Source organism: Castor canadensis, chromosome 1, assembly GCF_047511655.1.
Source record: "Castor canadensis chromosome 1, mCasCan1.hap1v2, whole genome shotgun sequence".
Taxonomy (NCBI): Eukaryota; Metazoa; Chordata; class Mammalia; order Rodentia; family Castoridae; genus Castor; species Castor canadensis.
Genome location: NC_133386.1, coordinates 25,006,680 through 25,026,703, shown reverse-complemented (window position 1 = coordinate 25,026,703; position 20,024 = coordinate 25,006,680). Strand labels below are relative to the sequence as shown.

General features: G+C 37.4%; 1 long non-coding RNA gene across 1 annotated transcript in view; it reads left to right on the top strand.

The window, feature by feature from the left end:
• Positions 1 to 19,318, top strand: part of LOC141423252 (uncharacterized) — a 33,287-nt gene extending 13,969 nt beyond the window's left edge. The window contains exons 4-6 of the long non-coding RNA XR_012447972.1: positions 13,398 to 13,630; positions 15,242 to 15,306; positions 18,616 to 19,318. This is a non-coding gene — a long non-coding RNA (uncharacterized lncRNA). The remainder of the gene's footprint in view (positions 1 to 13,397; positions 13,631 to 15,241; positions 15,307 to 18,615) is intronic.
• Positions 19,319 to 20,024: the final 706 nt, after the last annotated feature.

Here is a 20,024-nt window from a genome sequence, read left to right as displayed (position 1 = left end):
TTGGTTTTGGATTTGACCCATATGCATTTCTCAGAAGAGGAAGTTTTCCTGGAGAGGGTGAAGGAAGAGAAGAAGAATACTTGGCAGTTGTGATCAGTGGTTTGCCCATAATAGAACTGGCAGCAAGAATTCTCAGCAGTGATAATGTACAAAAGAAATGAGGCAAAAGTAATTGAGACTGAAGTTCATAAAGCATGAAAGGACATAGGTAGAGCTGTGATCAAAATAACAAGTTGTTTATGACAGGCCTTCTTTACTCTGAACTCTGAGTCAAAGTCATGTTTGTGTTTATTGTAGAAGATCCTATATGGGAAAACAGATTTGAACAAAAGAAAGAAATATGTCCAGATTGGCAGAGATGAGACAAACAACATGAAAAGCTATTGAGAAAGTGCAATGTGTATTTGAATTTCATGTTGGTTCATATAGATTGGTTTTGCTGGTGGCATGCGTTCCCATTTGGTACTTGTAGAGATTGTTACTGTGCAGTTCACTTTAACCCAGCAGAATAAAATTCTACAAAAGGGAGATTTTCATCAACACATGCAATTAGTTGATTACCTGCTTTATAAAGGTAACAACAACTTTACTTTAATGTGGTATCTTGTTATCAGTCTGGGAAATGACCGAGTCCTAAATAGAGTGGTTTTATTGCTCTTTTGAATGCAATGTTCTTAAAATGACATAATGATTTAAGGCAAAATATTAGTTACCAAATCACCCAGAAGATATATTCAGATATAAGTGTAAAAACACATTCAATATGTAGAATATAACTTTCTCTCTATACATTTATATACATACACAGATATATGAATATATATATATATATACATGTAAGATAATAGGGGCTGAGAATAGAAGTGAGAAGGTACAAAAGGAATGAAGCAAAAAAAATTGTGAATTATATTTTAGCTTTTCAGTACTGATTGACTGGTTGTGTTTTCACCTACTTCCATTTTAGATTGTGCTCACCATTGATCTTGACATTGGTGTGCTTACAGAATTGTCTAGCATATAATTAAAGGTAAAAGGAAGAGAAAATTCCTTAAGTCTGATATGACTCCCTTGAAATGACTATTCATGATTTTGGGGCAGCAAAATTAGAAGGGGAAAAAAGCTGACATTAAAAAATGATACAGTAGTACTTAAATTTATAAAAAATATGGTGAAGACAGATAGAAATGAACATGGTGTATAGAAAGAGCACCTCAAAAAACCTAACTCACAAGCCAGTGCATGTCATTAGGCATCATGGGTCATTTCATAAATCACTTTCACGCTTGAGAAGTGCAATATATTCATGAATAATATTGAAGCTCATTGCAGCAATAGTGAATTTCTGGTGTTACCTGTACTCATGAACAAAATGTTCTCCAGCTGTGCGTGTAAGATGAATATGGCTTTAGACTTCAAGTCTTGCTTATGTCCACTTACAGAACCATAGTCAAGAATGAAAAATGATCTAAGTTATAGCCTCTATTGGTAATTAGGACCAAAAAGAGTTAATAGAGCTAATGACACCTTGGAATGGTAGAGAGGCAAAGTCAGAAGAGAAAATTTCCATAATGACAGGAGAACACACTGCTATTCTCTTTCTTCTGCTTGTTGTCACCAAGTTGTGATCCTGAGGGTTTATATCTATTTCATGAGACCTGAGGTAGTCATGATGCCTGCATTCTTCGTGGGCCTGTCTCCATGGAAAAGCATTTTAGTGGCTAGTAAACCTACTGTTCTCAGAGAAAATGATGTTTTAAAGAAAAAGGTGAAGCAGTTAGATGCAGGCAGTTCTTGCCTGGTGTGCATGCACATGTGTGCACACATGTGTATGTGTGTGCACACTGCTAATGGCCATCATATTAACAAACTTAGCCAAGGTGTGAAAATTCTCCAGATCATAAGATTTGAGAGGTCAGGGTGATGGCTGTTGGATGGGCCTTTTATGCCTGGAGCCTAAACAGACCCAAGATTATTGCCTGGCAAGACAATTCTAGACACGAATTCAGGTTATTATATAACTTGTTTTCAAAACTTCCTTGTGGAGTGGTAAGGTTGCAGCTATTCATGGCTCTTCTGGTCCCTGTGGGTTTGATACCACGGTGGTGGGGCAAGCTTATCAGGTTGGCCAACCTTGCAGATCCTGTTGTGCATAGAATATTTTCTTCTCTCTTCACTTTTGTTGTTTACTTAGCAAAAGGCACTCCGCCCTCATGGCAAGTTTTGACACTCTCTCTGATACACTGGATAGCTACTGTAGCTTGACTTTCAATTACATTAAATCCCATTATAATCATTTTCTTATAACAAATCCTCTTTAACACCTGAAAAGCTCAACTCCCATGGGTGTAGTGATATGCTGTCAAAATAAAAAACAGAAGAATCCTACTGGAATTGCAGTGGCTATTGCAAGTGCTTGAAAATCAGATCAGCGTAAGGGCTCTGCCCACTTTGCATTCAATTCTGGAAGCAAAAGAGGAAAAAGTTATTCTAAGTCATTCAAATATGGCTTGACCTGTAAACCACTGGCCTTAATTCTGTGATATTAAATCACTGTGATTTGTTAAAATACTTTCTGTGGGAAAGTATTTCTTTCAGCAATGAGGACCAGAATTACCAATATTACTATTACTAGGATTAATGTGGAGCTGAATATTCTTCACTAATACATAACAAGAACACACTGCATGTGAAGATTTTTGTTTCTTTTAATGCTCCTACTGCATTGACTAAGTCATTAGCAAGTTGCAATGGGGGTGGGCAAATGGGCATGATGTTTCCACTTCCTGTTCCTTGATTATTTTGTCTCATTTATTTAGGTTGTATTCTCTGTGGTTAGCTGCTACTTTGGGTTAACATCATTTTCAGGGCCACTCTTAGGGTCAAAGTTGAGGAATGGTCATCTGAGTAAAGAAACAGATCTTGTCAGTAGTATCTTTTCAATGTTAGTCATGCCTGTTGATTCTTCAAATTGACACTGTGAGCTCCTAACTGGGCAATATTAGCTGATGGGTGGGGCATGTCTTTCCTGTTAATCAAATTGCACAATATACCATCAAAGAGTTTTTCTACTTCTCTTACTTTTCTACTGTTAGGAAAATGCATAGCTTAACATCTTTGTATCAATCAGAATTAACAAATTTCTCCTCTTCTTTTAAAGTCATTACCTCCAATTGACAGTTTAGAAATATCACATCCATTGTAATGAGCATGTGTCACATTTTATTTACTTTTTTGAGGAATAAAAATAAGATTACTGTTGTCTCTGGTCATCATGCACACTATACCCTGGGAGAGGTGGAGTTCTCTGCTTTCATAATGTAGCTTTGGTTGACCTATCTTTCCAGCCAAAGGTAATGTGAGCTAGAATTGGTAACAGAGGCCCTGGCAGCTGGCTTAACCTGTTTATATAAAGACGGAACACAGACACGGATTAAGAGAGCCACCTCCTACTGGTTGGTTTTGGAGTTTGGCCCAGAATATTCCATGGAGATATCTTTTAAAAGTTGGGCCAGCATCTCAATGAAAGATAAGGACACACAAGAAAGCCCTTGTGGATTTCCCTGTCTTTCGAACCCCCACTGTTCAACAAGGATCAGAATAGATATATTTGACCAATGAAATGCTTCTGCTGGGTTTATCATGAAAGGATCTCTCTTTTTTAGAGTAATTCTCCAGATTGAGGATTAAGTGGTCCATTTGAGCCAAGCTTAGTATTAGGAACTTACATAGGACTCTTCAGTCCTGAGATCCTTCAGGGTGTACTGGTAAGTGATAAGATCAGTTTGGTGTCAGGGCACTTTACATGGAGGATTTTTAAAAGGTAGGGGTAAATAATGAAAGTTTACTGCTTCAAGTATAAGTCAGGGAATCAGCTTAAGAGCTAAAGAGGTTATGGACAGGAGGATGAGTAGGGGAACAAAAACAGATGGAAGAATTCCATGGAGAGTCAGGGGAGGGACTCCAAGCTTTCATGATCTCATAGATTTTACACCCCATCACTAATGGAAAATAGTTGAAGAAAAAGGATTCCTGCAAAGCAGAGAAAAATGATTTCAGGTCATGGGGCAATTTGTAGATGCAAATTTATCCTTCTACGAGATTGGAATTTGATTCTGTATTTTTATTTATTTAGTAAGCAGGCACTGTTCCCTTATTAAGTTTTCTATCTGTGTGCTTAGAAATAAAGACTACTTGAATTGGAGCCTTGAGTACTGGAGTGTGTACAGCTAAAAGCAGTGATTGGAGGATGTTTGTGCCTCTAGTGTTCAACTTACAGAGGTTAAGAAAAAGAACACCCACTTTTATAAAAGGGAAAAAAAACCCTATGCATAGATGATTATTATATAAATAAATCGTCTTAACAAGCACTGCAGTTCTTTTTTTTTTTTACAAAGCACAAAGAGTTATTGTGTGATTTATGTGAAAAGGTTATATAACTGTACTCTGTTACTTTAAATAGCATTTTTTATTTAAACTGCCAACTTCATCACCAGCACAGAAAAAAAATGCATATTTGCTAAGCACAAAGGTAATTTTCAAGGACTGTAATTAGCTCATGATAACTCTGTCTTTTGTGATGTTTTTGCTGCTGAGCTACAAAAGAAATGGACTTTTTTTTTTTCATTGTTAAATCTAAAATGTGGCACCTGCAGTGTGTCACTTCAGTGAGAATCAGGGAGAGAAAAAGTTGGAAGTATTACATGCAGTCAGGGGAAAATCATGGATGTAATAAAGTAACAGACCTTGCAACTTTGTTTTGGCTTCATCTTCTTTTTACAAACATGACAGGGCTCCATTTCTCCCTTGTTTCTGTTGACCAAATGACTCTTTATTACCATGATATTAAAACGACTATTTAAAAACCAAACTAAATACATGATACGGAAGATGAAAATGATACTGAAATTAAGGTAAAAACCAAAACAGATAGGAAAAAGTCAGAGGTGCAAATCATTAAGTTAAAAAAATATATAATCAGATAGAATACTGGCAAGAGAAAGAAAAGCAAATGAAGAAAATACTTGAAGAAGAGGATGTGAATTCATTTAATTCATTTCTGGCAAATTAATTCCTAAGAAAAAGTTTACTACATGAAAAATTCTAGTTTTGGTGGAGGTCAGAATAGATACACATGGTGGGGCGAGTGTGCGGTATCATCAGTTTTTCTGTCATTGTTGAAGCAGCATGGTGATGGAATTCAGGGAGTCAGGTGAGAAAATTTCCCCTATGGTAAGGAATCGCTCCAGAGAAAATCGAGATAGTCTCCTTCAAAGGAAAATTGTTTGTGCAGGAAGTGGAATTTCCCTGGAGGTCATAACTAGACAATCGTGTGGGATCTGGAGTTCTATTTTCTTCTGAGAAGTTAACTCCACTTTGGAGGCTGAAATCTGGGATTCAGGAACTTGTTTTTCCTACCCACACAAACAACAGAAAAATCTATAAAGTACCTGAAGTCAAGGAGTTGTAGTGTGGCAGTGTTAGTAAAGGGTGTGTTTTCTGTGAGACTGTGAGAACATTATCACCTGTTTGGTCACCAACCTGGTTGCCCAGGTGGCAGCTTGGCAAACAACCAATAAGAACAACAGCCTCTTGCAATAGACTGGGAAACATTCAGGCAGGGTTGTTTTCATACATTATTGATCCTTTCAGTTCAAACATTAGGTTCCAATTTCACTAGGAATAAAATCAACTGATAGGAGACCAACAGTGAATAAATACTTTCACAGTTCAGGCAATGGATACTCATTTCTGGCAACTCTGCACAGGGAAAAGACAATTGATTTTTAAAGAGTGCTTTGCAACTGGCAGAGAGAAATGAGACAATGGCTAGCTGTTTCAGTATGTTATGGACAGTGACTTAATCGATATGCTTTGCAGCTAGAATTCAATTGTAAGCTCGATTGTTGTATCTTTAAAAGTTACATGGGAATTTGGAGCCTCTATCAGGTAAAGTCTTCATTCAGTGTTTAGGATCTCATTAAATTTTGTTGTCTGGAAGGTGTCACATATCCTGTTTAACAGATCAAATAAGAGAGGACTAAAAGTTAATTTCCTAGCCAGGAAGGAGGAAGTCAATTAAAAACATATATTTAAAGAATGATCAATTTCCTTCTCAGGGGAACCCAAAGGAAGTGTTTTGAAATGTGTGTTTAAACTAAGAAGTAGAGTACATATTAAAGGGGAAAGAGTTAAAGTGTGAAAGGAGAGCCAAAGGTAGCAGCAACAGTGTGTACAATAACAGGTGTGGCCTTACCGAAGTTCACAGCCGCCTTCTCTGACTTTCGCATGTGACAGGAGAATCTCTTCAAACAGGACATACTTTCTCAGAGACTTAAAGGCTATCTTAGGCTTCCAGCAAAGGTTGGTGAGTAATATAAATTCCTCCGTGTGCTCAGCATGAGGATCAGGCTAAAATTAACACCACTTGTAGACAGAAGTTGCCAAGATGATACTGTTATCCATTATGCTGCAAAAGAAATGCTCCTTTTTAAACCTGGAGGGAAAACGCACACACAAAAAGTCCTTCAAATGAATTGTATGCCTGGTTTTATCCAAGCGGGGTCACTTGGAGTGACGCCTCTTTATTTCTGTCCTTTCTATGGGCTACATTTAGACTTTAAACAATTAGCTCTCTTTAAGTTTTCTTTTTTTATTTTAAATCACCTGCTGGAGAAATTCTAGCGTTTTTTTATTTTTAGATGCTAGGGTCAGGGTAAGTGCAAAAATGAAGATATTTTCTGCCCTTAGAAGTGATTCTTTTTTGACTCTCGCAGGACATAACAAAGTGAGTACTGAAAAATTTGTGGCATTTGATTTTAACCCCTTAGGGTCAGAAGCACGAAGCGTAAATATTAGTATGTTTTAGGAGGTGAACCCCATTAGAGCAAGCCCATTTAGAAAGACAAGCATTCCTTGTCATGAAACCCCCAAAGGTTCTACAAACTTTACAATTTGGCACATTTATTTTCTTGATCTGCTGTGATTTAATTGTAACCATGAAAGTAAGGGAAAGAGGCTACCTTCTGATTTCTTTATTTTTTCCTGACAATTCTAAATCGAGTGTTCTATGAACAGTTCAGCTTTCTAAAGTATTTTTCTCTTTTAAGGAGAGGAAGTGTGTGTTCTATTGAAGGACAGAACCTCCTGTCTTCTCAATTACACTAAGAAATTCAGCCCAAGGCTTTTAGAATAAATCACCTATGAAAGGAGGGGGGAGGATAGCTGGAGAGAAAGAATGGAAAAACACTCTGAGTTGCGTGAACATTTTAACTTTCAAATGAATGCATGCAGTTCCTCACTATAGTCAGCCCTTATTTGTGAAGGGTTTTGGGTACGCATAAAGATCCGTCCTTCTTGGCCCCTCTCTCTATATTCAGGAAGGGCTGACTCTTAAAACCCCTCACCTAAAGCTTGAGAACTTCATCTCCTCATCACTTTTCACTCACTCATTCATTCCTCCAACAGCTATTTAGTATCTACCTGTTATGTGCCATGCACGAGACAAGGTGCTGAGCACCCAGAGGTGAGCAGAAGAAGAACTAGAATGGGCTTCCTGGAGTCAAAAGTCTGGACCTCTCCCCCCAAGAAAAGAAAAAGTGGCCTTTAATCATCACTTACAGGAATAAATGTGAAGTCACAACTCTGGTAGTGCAATGAGGGAGCAGTGCCTGACATCACCACTAAAGATAATTAGTGGTGGAAACTAACCCAAGGTGGATTTTCCTGAGGAAGTGATAAACACTGAAACTTGAAGGCCGAATAGGAGTTAGTTCATTCAAGAAGGGAATGAAGAAACTTTTAGGTTAAGTAGCATGTTTCAAGACAAGAGATGGGACAGGGTGTGGGAAATAGAGAAAGGGCTAGGAAGAAGAGGCCAAGGACACCCTGGTGACAACTGAAGAGGGAGAGGAGCACAACAAATGTATCTTGAGATCAAAGTCAGACTCTTGTCTTTATCTTAAAAGAACTACAAAGCTGTTTAAGGGTTTTACGGTGTTGGGTAGCTGAGGAAGTAGGAGGAATCACAGCAGTTTGATAGCAACATTAAAGGAGAAACTCAAGTTTCCTTTATTTCCCCCGTTACTGCTCTTTTCCTCACCACTGTGCCTACACCATAGCATTTCTGAGATGTCTTATTTCTGCCTCTCCATTCAATCGACGTCTGAGTCCAGAGCTCCCATCCTCTTTCTACCTTGGGTCCCTACTTCTCCCCATCTTAGATTCTGCCCTACTGGCTCCATGCCCTCTTGGCCTAAGGCCTCAAAAACCCCATCCTTAATGGAGAATGAAGGCAGGCAGGAGTAAATAGGTGAGGTACTTTTATAGATAGGTGAGGATTCAGGCACCACGAATGAGAATTTTGAATGTATTTCCCCATACAACCAGTGGTACACAGTCTCAAGTATCTATCTCACCAGGTAGCATTGACTTTGGAAGGCTGCCCTTGGAGCCTCAGATCACAAGGCATTGTTTCTCTGGGAAAGATTAACAAGCAATTATAAGCCAAATGCATTTTCTTATTAGACACTGGCTTTATGTAAATAAGTTTTTGTATGGTGGGTGCCTTAATTTCTTATCTTTTATCCTCTGCAAGTGGAGCGCAAACAAGTATTGAATTAGTGAAGAACTTATTGGAGATCCCTTTAGCCCCAATGACATTTTGTTGCTCCAACTCTGGTTGGTTACATTGGAATTGCTAGCTTTGATAAAATAGCCAGATATAAAAAAGTTTTGAATTCTAGTTTTGTTGAACAGAAAGTAAAGCAAAAACATTTTTTGAGACAGGATCTTGCTATGGCAGCTCAGTCTGGTGGTCATCCTGTCTCAGCCTCCCAAGTACAGGGATTACAGATATGTGCTACCACATCTGTCCCAAAATAGAAACTTAACTCATTGTGAACTATTGTTAATGGTCTGTGAATACTTAATAGTCACACCTTTTGTTTGCCTTCTGTCCATTCTTCTTGTCCACATTTTATTTCAGTTATACTCTCACTTTTTTCCCCCTCACCTGAGGGATAATTTTTTTTAATTGTTTTATTATTCATATGTGCATACAAGGCTTGGGTCATTTCTCCCCCCTAACCCCACCCCCTCCCTTACCACCCACTCCACTCCCTCCCTCTCCCCTCAATACCCAGCAGAAACTATTTTGCCCTTATCTCTAATTTTGTTGTAGAGAGAGTATAAGCAATAATAGGAAGGAACAAGGGTTTTTGCTAGTTGAGATAAGGATAGCCGAACAGGGAGCTGACTCACATTAATTTCCTGTGCATGTGTGTTACCTTCTAGGTTAATTCTTTTTGATCTCACCTTTTCTCTAGTTCCTGGTCCCCTTCTTCTATTGGCCTCAGTTGCTTTTAAGGTAGCTGCTTTAGTTTCTCCACGTTAAGGGCAACAAATGTTAGCTAAGTTTTTAGGTGTCTTACCTATCCTCACTCCTCCCTTGTGTGCTCTCGCTTTTATCATGTGCTCAAAGTCCAATCCCATTGTGTGTTTGCCCTTGATCTAATGCCCACATATGAGGGAGAACATACGAATTTTGGTCTTTTGGGCCAGGCTAACCTCACTCAGAATGATGTTCTCCAATTCCATCCATTTACCAACAAATGATAACATTTAGTTCTTCTTCATGGCTGCATAAAATTCCATTGTGTATAGATACCACATTTTCTTAATCCACTCGTCAGTGGTGGGGCATCTTGGCTGTTTCCATAACTTGGGTATTGTGCATAGTGCTGCAATAAACATGGATGTGCAGGTGCCTCTGGAGTAACCTGTGTCATAGTCTTTTGGGTATATCCCCAAGAGTGGTATTGCTGGACCAAATGGTAGATCAATGTCTAGCTTTTTAAGTAGCCTCCAAATTTTTTTCCAGAGTGGTTGTACTAGTTTACATTCCCACCAACAGTGTAAGAGGGTTCCTTTTTCCCCACATCCTGAGGGATAATTTTTAAAGTCTGATTCTTTGACTTCTCTCATCGTGAATAGGATTGTTTATTGAACAAATATGGTTGTGTATTTACTATGCTGAACACTGGAAGCTCTGTGATGATTTAGGAAAAACACATACTGTCCCTGTCCGGATGGGTCACACTGTCTACAGGAGTGCTAGCTGATACAACTTTCTATGATAAAGGAAATGGAAATGGTCTGTGTCTCATACAGTAGCAGCTAGCACTTAAATGTGGCCAGTGAACTGAAAATCTAAATTTTTATTTAATTTTAATTAATTTAAAATAAAATTTAAATAGCTGAATTGGACAGTATAGCTCTGGGCGGGGGTAGAGGTAGGTTTAGTTAGATGTAAAGAAGATAAACAGAACCTGATAAAAATAATTAACGATGTAAACATTTGGAACTTAAGGAATAAATAATTGAATTTCTGATGAATGTCATATAGCATAGAGGAAATGTGGGGTACATAAGTTAAAAAGACTTAACAAAGATATAATTCAACAAAAAAAGATAGTTGACTATTTATTGGCTCTTTTCCAAATCTATATAGCTCACCTACTTAGAGCCTTCCTCAAGAAGAACCCTGTGAACATTCCCAGTGCCAAGCACACAAACATTGTGAGTTTTGGGGGAGCAACAGGAAACCCTGACACTAGAAATCATTATTTAATTGAGTTGCACAACAGGAAAGAAGTTGAGCTTTTAAGGATAAATTGGTCGTGCAATGATTTAAATCACTGTCAAAGAAATCTAGCATAAAATGTTTTGTTCTGGAAGAAGATCACCTATTTTAGAAATCAGTTTAGAAGAACTCTTTGGCTAGAACAGCTTGTATCAGACAGAGTTGTTTAAAAGTTGTATGTTGTGTTACTGGTGGCAACCGGCTTCAAGATGTTTTGAAGTCGTAAGTCATCATACCTAGCTTGCAGCTGCTAATCAGAGAAGGAATGAGAGAGAGAGAGAGAGAGAGAGAGAGAGAGAGAGAGAGAGAGAGGTTTTCCTTATATTCTGGAAAGAATGATGCCAGGCAAAAGCTTTCTTCTTGCATTGGGAAGAGCTGGTAATGGGAGGGAGGGTCTCAGAACAGAGGAACGTCCTAAATATCAGTGATCAGTTTGTGTTTCATTTATGTGGGGACAGATAGTTCAAGACAGAACAGAACCTTGCAGGTAGTGCACAGTGCTGGAAAGGAAATTAAAACTGTGTGTGAAATTGTTTGTAAAAAGCTAATAAGGGAAGCAAGACCACATACAGATAAAGAGAGGTATACCTGGGGTTAAGCTCAGGAGGAATGTGGCTTCAAGGCAGCAAATACTGTGTGGACTAAAAAAGCAGCCTAAATCAAATCTGGGTTAGACCAGGGTTAGTTTAAATGGTGATAAATAGATACAGAGTTTTGAGAATGGTTCCTACAATAAATTCAACTTTGTCTATCTAATTATTGTCTGAAATATACCATAAGTGAAATAATGACATAATATATTTAAAAATTCATTATTCTTGGCTTGTTTGTGTCAACAATAGAAATCTCAGTTTAAAAAGAACCTCCCTCACACACGAGAGGGGGAGGATAAAAGAAGGAAGTATGGTTGATGTACTCTCTATATAAGAATGAATATAAAATTTTTAAACTGGTTGAACCAATCATAAGAAAGGGACTAAAGTAAAAAGAAGACAAATAGAGGAATGAACCAAATTAGGCTATAATACATACATACATAGAATTGCCACAAGGAAACTCCCTGTGTAACTATCTTAAACAAGCAAAAATGTCATTTCGTTTTCAAGAAAAAGATAGAAAAAATAAAAAATAAAAAGTACCTCCCTTCTACCACCTGGTGACAGCTTACTTAAAGTATATTTCCCTAAGACAGTTTTACACCCCTCTGTCAGTCTCCTTATCACTAAAATTAGTTCAGCAGTACCTATGTCTGTCTCTGCCTGCTTCACAGAGGCGAAAAACAAGAAAACACATTTGCAAATATAAGCAATTCTATTTATTATTGTGGGGCATTTGACCTCTCCAAAGTGATTACAACAAGTATTGAGACACGATTGCCTTTTCTTCCTGTCTAGTGGAAGGGAAGTGGGCAGTGAGGGAAAATGGAGTATGTCTTCCCAGTGTGCAGGTTAGTTTAGGAGCTAGACTTCTATGTAATTCACTGCCTACAAGAGGAAAGGTCAGGATAAGAACATCAACCAAAGTCCAAATTCTTTTCTGTCTATTGTAATGAAGATTAAAATACATAAATGTTTTGATCATGATACAACTACCAATGTGTGCCTCCTGTTATTTTCAGACACTTACTGAATTTCTTCTCTATTCATAAAGCACCTCTAACCCCAGTAAAAAGTGAGATAACAAAAGTTACCCTGTTCTCTATGTCACAAGATTAGAGATAGGATGCCCTTTGGTTATATGACTTTGAAGGATTTACTTGCTCCTTCTGGGGTACAGTATTCTTAACTTTAGAATAAAATCCATCCAAAGTCTTGGATTCCAGAATCCAGAGATCAAGGATCATAGAAAGAACTTGTTTTCCTAGGGTGCTTACTCGAAAAAGTAGCTGGAGATAGTAGGTTTGATTCATTTCCTTTTCATATTCTTTTTAGTCATTGCAAGTTTCAGGAAAGAGGATGAAGCAATGCAAGGTGCTTGAAAGAAGGAAGACGCCTCGCAAAGCTTTGGTGAATACCATATGCATTTGAGGGCTGGCTAGGAGGGGCTCTGGACCAACAGATCTCAAGAACAAATTTGTTTGACCAGAAAAGAACAAACCAACATGCTTTAAGTGCTAGTGCTAGTGTGAAGAGCATACTAGCTCTTCACGTCATCATTTTGTTTAATTAGCAGGGAATAAGAAAAGTTGAAAATGTCCTTGTTGATGCAATGTGGCTATAAAGTAAAATTCTGCTGGGTGAATCCAATTTCCTACTGACTTTAGTATTGCTTTACAAGTCATCCCTGTGGTTATGGCTGCTCTGGTGATCTCTCTTTCCTGGAAGTTTCAGTTTTCACATGCTCAATTATCATAACAAATTTGTGTCATCTCGGTTCTAATTAGGCCTACTTAAAGGGATGTTGTCATCATTGGTTTGTTCCAAATACATATTTTCTCCCCTAAGAATGTTGGAATTAAAATATTGTCATTGTTGCCAGGGCCAAAAACAAGAAGGCACTTTCGTGTTTTAAGTTTTTTGATTCTAGGGTCTGAATTCCATACATTCAATGTTTGCTTTGTGAGTTTCCATAGGGAGAAGGCTCTTCAGGGCCTAGAGAAGAAGCTGGAACCTGGCCAGCAGAGTCAGACTGGATCTTAGACCTCTGTGAGACCAAAGTCCAAAGCATCAAGCAAGCAGTCCTTGCAGGCTTTTTCCTTGCATTATTATTAAAGTATTGTCATTAGAATACTTTTTCTTTTTTTTAAACTTCTCACTAGTTCAGCAGCTCTATCTACAGAGGACAAATTCTCCTCATGCACAGAAGCCCTTTTCAAACATTACCAAGAAGACTGATAAGAAGAAAAAGCATCCACTGATGAGTTCTCAGAAAGAAAGCATTAGATTTAACTACAGGGCAATGCTGCTCTGATTACCACGGCCCAGCTGACAGCAAGGTTGCCAGGCACCACTTGCTTTCCCAAGAACGGTGGTGGAATGAAGCAACCATGTGGTTTGTATTACCATTTTTTCAGTTTTTTTAAGGTTTAGAAAGAGAACATCACCAACGATGATAGTTCAGTTTGGAATGAATACATTTTCAATGCAGTGTTCAGCAACTGCTGATGTGTTTTAAATCCTAATGTTGGTATTCACATTTTGACAATGTGGACAAGATAAAACACAGGATACATCAAGATCCTACTATATGCAAATAACTGAGTTTCAGGCCAAATCCTTCTTTTAAAAAAAGAATGAAAGATTAAAAACCTCTCCAGCATTTTCTAAGCTGCTACTTACAGTCTTTATAAAGACAGCATAGAAAAAAGAAGCTGGAGGCAAAGAGTAAGCTAAATTCTGCCTTGAAGTTGATTTTTAAAAAATGTCTCAAGTCATAATTTTGCCACAAATGTATCAATCCGTGTAGGCCCTCTGTGCAAAACCATAAAATTCAAATGTTTTAATTGGTCTTTTATTACCTACATTTTTTCACTTATAAGAAAGGAGACAAGTCTGGAATTACTCACACTTTGAATTCTCCTGAGTGTTCTTGGAAATACTATTCTCAGAAAGTCTGGAATACTAAATTGGAACAAATGATTCAATTCTTAGACAAATTTGCAAAGTCATATGGTTTGAGGATCTGTGCTGAATTTTGTAAAATTCCTTATGAATTAAGCCCCTTCCTCAAAGAAACATATCTATCCCTCTCTGTAGAGCACAACTTTTCTATGGTGTTGCTCTCAGTCTCACCCCTAAAAGAAACAGATTTTTTTCAAAACCATTGTAGCAGAATTCAGATTCCTTCTTGTCTTCTTATCTTATTTTAAGACTTTTGAGGGATTTAGTAAGACATCATACTCCTGAAAGCAATGCCTTTCTGTCAGGGGTTATAAGGCAGCAGAAACCAGAAAGAATCCATAGTTGGTGCAGTCATATATTTCTGCAAAGGCCTTCAAACAAAGAAAAAATATAACTTGTCAGTCATGATGCCCTGGTCTAAAAAAATTCAGGCCTGCTTAGAGATAGGCTGTCAAACATAGTCATTTGGACTCCCAAATTATGCTTTGCAAGACACTAAATTAGTTTTGTCAAAATATAACCTTTGTTCTCAAAACATTGTCAGAACATTTAAAGTTCGATAAAAGAAGGCAGCATTTATGGTTTTGGTGACATTTTGCTCTGTATTTATTCTTCATAGCATCCATCTTCTGTCTGTCCATCCATTCATCCAACCATTTCATTCAATCATTCAACAAGTATTATTGAATTCTGATTATGCTCCAGGCACTGTGCTGGACCTTGAACACAGCCATATCCTCAAGGTCGGTCTCTTAGTCAAAGAGAGGAAAGAGACTCTAATAAATTGTTATAATAAAATAAAATGGCCACTATAATGGACAGGTAGTAGGAGCACACAGGAAATGACTGAATGATCTCATCTGTTCAGGGTACTCTAGAAGTTCAGAGAAGTAAGTTGGCCATGACTTGTTGAAACCACTTGCCAAAGATATCCTTAAGGAGTTTACATTTCTCCTAAAGTGAGAGCTGGTGTTTTTAATGCATCATTTCAGAAACAAATTATAGAAAATTAATTTTATAATGTTAATTTTTATGACTCTAGGTGTCATCAGCCACATGAACTGTGTCAATTGGAACTGCATTCTCTTTTCCCAGAATCAAGAATGAGTAAGTAAGATTGAACTCAGTATTTACTTATGGCTGGAAAAGTGCCCACTTTGTCACATAGCACTTGAATACAGCCCTGAAGGGAAATTTATAAGGCAAGCTTGATAGTCTTATAGCAGGTATTCTGAAGATTTTTGAGTTCCATTAGAATATGTCAAGAGTATGAAGCTGAGTAATTCATCCATTAGTTCAGGGGTGGTAGTGGTCAGGGTGGAATTTCAGAATCTATAGGCCTAGGTGATGATGAGATTAGGGATATGCAGGACAAGGCAATATTCCCTTTATATTGTAGGTTGAAGTGGCTGTGTCCATCCACACAACAGAATAATAACTGCAAAACCAATAAATAATTTAGAATTTAAAATATTTATCATTGCACAATATAGTCAATAATAATCAATTGAGGGAAATAGTTTGTTGATATTTTCCAGTCACTAAGACTGCAAATTAAAAACCCTAGGTTCACTTGGTCCACTCTTTTTAGTCACTGATACATGGCTGCTATTTTTGCTAATTGTACTATAGCCATTAAGAGACCAAACATTTATCAAACAAAAGGCAGGAAATGAATTCATACTCTCAAAAATTAGATTCTTTATATCTATTTGCCATACATCTTAGAATGTTCATTTAATGTTGTTGGATGTTGACCATAGTAAGCTTGACTTCAAGTTTCAGAGAGCATTCTTGGTGCTGGACTTAGAGTCCACATGTGTTCTTCATACATGCTGCAATCAATGCTCTTCTTGGCTACTTTGTTCAGAGGACCATAATCAGTATTTATTCATTTAAATAAAATATACCTTTCAAGTTAAAATAAATTGAGATTTCTTAGACATTAAGTGTGGAGATACTCTTCCACTATTATGGTTTGCCTTGCAATTTTTTTATTTTATGATGACACGAAAGTGATCTGCATTCAGTAGAAATCTTACTTCAGATTTTGAATTTTGATCTTTTCTTGGGCTAACAATATTTGGTATGGTCTTATCTTGTGATACTGGGAGGCTCAGTGAACCACAGCTCCTGTTCAACTACACAGTCACAATAGGAAACAACTGATAATTGGTAGCATACCCATGCTGTTAAGCTATGATGGTCAATAGGCTAGGTGCATTAAATACATTTTGATTTATGATATATTCCACTTATAGTGGTTAATCAGGATGTAGCCACATTATAAGTTGAACATCTGGGCATACCTCTGAGTCTGTCCCAAGCCTCAGTCTACCAATGGATGGGGAATACCTGACCATTTGCAATTGCATATGGACAGTGCAGTGAGGACATATGGACAGGATTGCCAGACTTCCCTGATTATGCTGTGCTAGGAATAGCCTTCCATACTCTATTATGAAGATGAGGCAGGATAGATAAGATGAGGTCACAGAGAAATTAAAAATGATAAAAAATATTTTAAAAGCTAGATTCAGGAAATTAAGAAAGACAGGAAGTAAAACTGAAAAATCATTAAGAGCAGCAGGTAGGTATTCCTTCCATCACCCTTCCTTCTTTTAGATGTTAAGTAAATTGCAATCTCCTTGAATAAATAGGGAGATCTGAGAATAAGACATGTCTGGTGCATAGATTCTTGTCTGATGAATGGATTCTTTGACTAAAAAGGAATGCCCTATATGTTATTCCATTGTTTCTATGTTTTGGGTTATTACCCAGACTCACCCTAGGCCTGTTGTCCAAATGTTTTGAGTAACAAACTCAGAGACCAATTTTCTTCAGGTTGAGTGATAACAAACAGGAACCTAACAAAATGATTGACAGTTGCTGGGCAACCATGTGTCTTAATGGGGGTTCAAACTGGAATCCCCGGCTCAGAAGGTACAAATATACCTGGGACAAGGACCACCATTTTGTACCTCTTTACTCCTGCCTCCTGTGTGTGAAGCAGGAGGTTTTTCTTTCTTTCTTTCTTTTTTTTAAGTTCTTCCTACTTTGTCCTGCTTTGTTAAATAATCCTTGCTAAATTTTTACCTTGTGAGTCCCTTTTTTTAAGTAAACTCCTTGAAATGCTTTCTGTTGTGGATTTCAAGTTCCTGCGAATAGCATGGAAATGGGGAAGCTGTGCATTGGATTTCCCCTCTTCTCTCTGCTATCAAGGATCTTCCTCATTCCTTTCCTTTCTTTAGTGACAGAGGCAGGAAATCCATAGAGATCTGAATTTATGGATCCTAGAGTCTTAGATGGGGCACCCCTTTCTTCCATTATCCAGGATTCTCTATTTCTTCTAATTTTCTGGCACTCGGAGGGATGTCTAGTCTCTATTAACACTTGCTGTTTGGGGGCTTTATTATCCTGCCTTCTTCTTGCAGGTCTCTTCTTTCAGTGCTAGACCTTGTCTCCTATTCTTTACTTGCTTCTTATTCCTGACCTCATTCTCCTTAGACAAGCATTCTTAGGCAAAATTTGACTTTGCAATGGACACTTCTGATTTCACCCCATTGCTTGGAAGTTGTAGTCATTTCATCTTTCTTTGATAAAATCCTTTTGGATTAGAAGTGCTGCTGAACCTTGGTCTGAACTAACCCTACTGTCTTCTCTTTTGCCTCCCATCACCTGCCCTGGATTTATTCCAGTATTGCCTGATTTTACCTGGATATGAAAGTGGATGTACTAGTTAATAGATATTACATTGATCTGGATGTGAGATGCTGGGAGTGTGGAGGAGGATTCTGGTGAAAGTAAAGAGAAGCGAAGGGTCAAATACACATCTATAAGGTAAAAGAGGTCCCGGAAATCAGTTGGATTTGGAAGGAGAAAATAGTTTCTTAGATTGCTGGTTTGTATAGATGAATAATCTAGCATTTTGACAGGGAGAATACCACTTTTGGTCCATAGAAGGTAGTAGAGATGATCATAGGTTTTATTTAAGATATAATAAGATTGAAATATTTTTGAAATATCCAAGTGTATTTACCAAGTAATTCTGATCGTTATAAAATTCTGGAACTAAGAAGAATATTCTGATGTGGAAGTATAATTTAGAGAACTAGCTATGCCTAAATAGGAAAGAAACTTTTGGGTTTAATGAGATTTCCTGGAGAAAGAATGGCATGAAAAGAAAAAGAACTTGGGAGACTGGATTTTGTCAGGAAGCATTCACTTCCTTCTTCCCTTATTATTATTGTTATTTCCTATGGAAGGAATACATTTTTTCTGTCTCATTGGTGTTGGGTTCTGGGCTTTCCATGTGATATGTTTTAGCCAATTAGGCATTAGCAGGTGTCACAGATGCAGAGGTTTGAAATGTCAGTACAGCTTCCATTTCTGTGCTCTTTTATTCTTTTTTTAAAGGTACATGACTCAGACAGTCACTGCTTCATGGAAGAATTAGCAGAACTGGACCCAATTCAAGTTTGGGGGCAAGCCCAATTGAACCTAGCCTACATCAGCTGAATCTGATACAGATAGCTGAATCAGAAATAAATGCTTTCTTTTGTAAGTCACTAAAATACTGAAGTTTGTTGTTGTTATGCACCACTGTTATGGTAAGAACTAATTGATACAAGTGCCTGATATCTACAAGTAAGGGATACTGTTCTATAAAGTTCCCATTGAACTACAGCCAAAGTAAGAGCAGCATTCATGTCTGATACACAATTGTGTTATCTTAACCTAATATAAAGGTTTAATCAAATACTTGGTGAATATATGAATACATTTATGGACACAGTCTGATTCAGGCATAGCTGTTTTATCTATAATGAATGTCTACAAGTCACACATATATTCTTATAACAGCCCTTCCAAGCAATGTGAACTCAAACAATGAGAAGATGATTCAAATCTGAATGTAGTAGTTGCCAGGGTCAACAACTGCATCCTCTCCTTTCTCTCTGAGTACATTCTATCATACATTGTAAAGAAATGCTTAAGAAACTCGATACCTATACAAATCCTATGTGAATATTTTAGATCATATTTTATTATAGTTGTTAAAGCACATTTCAAGTGAGCAAATTTTAAAATTAAAAAGAAAGTTACTAGTGGCAGTAAACATGCCTGTAAATACGGTGCCAATGGAATGAAGGCAATCAAAGTGGCTCTGTTGGCGACTAACATTTTCATAAAAGCCCTGATTAGTTATGAGGCAATTGTGAGAGTTGATGAGTTAGAATCCAAGGAAGAAAAATAGTTTCTCTAGTTTAACAGCTGTGGAATCTTGTGGTAATTGCTGGAATATTCTTTCCCAGTATACTTAAATCTTGCTTTTTTATGTTACAGTAAAATGCTTGATCTGAAATATATATTCTAACTTTATCTTATTTATAACTTTCTTCTTCAGTGTAATTCTTAATTATAGTTGAGAAGAAGAAAAATAACAACACCTGGATTTATACATTTTATCTACCAAATAGACAGAAAAACTGACAAGAATAGCAAAAAATAGACCGCATTTACCATATTCAATGGTCAGGTTTTGATCACTAATTAAAATGCATTTTTTTCTCCAAAGGTATCCATTAAGGTGGATATCTTAAATACCCATAAAAGTGTTGTGCCTTTTGTCCACTGTTTACGGGGGACATGTTAAATTATACCTTGCCTGGTTTGACCACAGTGTGAAATTTTAAAGTATAAACATGATCAAAAAGAAGAGTGGCTTCAAAAAAGGAGAAACAATAACATTCCATCCTCCCAGACCTTTTCAGTCTCTGTTAGAAGGCTCCTCCCCCACCAGCATTCACTAGAACAACATCCCA